Raw genomic sequence first — 1,982 nt, forward strand, 5'->3', positions numbered from 1 at the left:
AAAAAAAAGTCCGGATGACCTGAAGTTTGTTGGTTTATCAAATATTTTATGTGAATGGTAAGATCGCTCCGCCCACGAGGAAATGTAACCCAGGGTGAGCTCACCTCAGAAAAACAAACAAGATAGTTGTAATGGTGGAGGAAGTGAAGCTCACGGTGCTACTTGAGGCATTTACTGAGGCATGTCTGCCTTATTAGCCAAAATTAAGGCAAAGAAGTAACTAAAAATTCTAAGCTACTAATAACTTCAAATAGTTACAGCAGTAGATGTTTTCGTGCCGCAGAGTGACACAGGGCAAGAACTAACGGTGAAATTAAATATGCAAGAGAGTAAATTTTACATTACACAACCTATTACACTTTGTACAAAATCAGTTTTAACAAAGACTAAACTTATGCAACCAGAAGTTACAACATGTATCTACATATAAAACACACAAAACACAACTAGCTTTAAGCATTAACCTTTAGTTTAACCATTGAGCATACATGACAGAAAATGGAGGACTTACCTGCAGTTACATTTGTACAGATGAACATGTGGTACTTCCTGTTTATAATTATTGAAATCAGCTGGTCATGAGATCAGTCGCCAGCTTTTTACATTTGCCTCAACAGCGTTTAGTTTTTGAAATGGAATAAACCTCTAAACGCTAAGGGTACACATGTCTGGATTGCATGTTTGACAACGTTTAACCATTTGAATCTGATTTTTCATGAAATTTCTCTGACCGCAAAGCGTTCATAATGCAAAACCCTGACAATGTTGTTGGAGGAAAACGGAGCTGGAGCTCCTGCAGGTTTGGGGCGTTCACTTCAGGACAAATTGAGGTCATTGATTGGTCAGTTGCTGACGAGCCTACTGGATTGATTGACAGGTGGCGCTGAGGATCGGACGCATGCAAAAATAATCATAGAATTTACTGGCCCGTATCCATTCCAAATTTATTCAATATTTTGGTGAATCTAAGGTTTGAGAACTGAGTTTTCTTACAAAATCCTAATAATGGTTTCTGAAATATTCAGGGGTGCAGAGTTAAAATTTAGGAGTGCTTGAGCACCACCCCCCCCCCCCAAAAAAAAGGCTAAAATCACTACTGAGCATACAGATGTGAGCGCTAACACATAACTCTCACGAGCGCGAGTCATTACAGGCTATAGAGGGCGGGCGCACAACCTGTTGTGTGTTCAGCCTCAGAAAATGAAAGGAGGGGGTGGGGTCTGTCTTATCCCATCACTGCTGCAGAGAACCAAGCCTTTAGTCCAGCCCCTTGGCGATCACTGAGTGGGCCAGGTCACCAGGAAACGTCTCGGTGCTCCCGATGGCCAGTCCGCCCCGTCTGCTAGTATCTGAAAACACCTTTAATCTTCTAAATTTATCAGTTCAAGCCACTGCTTTTCAAAACTCTTTTGCGTTGCTGTTCCTTCAGTGTAAATATTACACTGGAAATAATTTTGGTGCCTCAGGCTGCATCAAAAATGTTCAAGCTAGCTGCTGAAGCTACTTGTGCTTTGAATGAGCACAGTATTTGAAGTGAATAACCATATAATGTGAGGCTGACAGCTGTGCAAAATGTCAATTAAATAATTTTTACATAGATGTCAACATATCCTGATGCATGCTCAACAATCCAGGTAATCAATAATCCAATAATGTCCAGAGGACCAGATTGAACTTTTTTGGATAGATGTCAACAATTCAGAACAGACAGAATAGATTAAAATATTGATATTAAACAGTTTCCACGAAACCAAACTGCACTCCTCCAGTCTTATCATGCTTTTGCAATTCTAGGACTTTGGAGGTCTTAGTTGCTTTTTTTTTACAAACATATATTTTTTTTCAAGTTGTATCAAATTTTTTAAAAGCTGCTGTTTTTGGAACAGGAATTCTCCAAACTTAGAGAAAACCGTAAAAACCGTCCCATGTGTTGCAACAGAGAAAGAGAAGTGGTTTATGAAGACATTTGACAGGAAGCATGA

Source organism: Nematolebias whitei, chromosome 20 (assembly GCF_014905685.2).
Source record: "Nematolebias whitei isolate Nwh7 chromosome 20, NemWhi1, whole genome shotgun sequence".
NCBI classification, from domain to species: domain Eukaryota; kingdom Metazoa; phylum Chordata; class Actinopteri; order Cyprinodontiformes; family Rivulidae; genus Nematolebias; species Nematolebias whitei.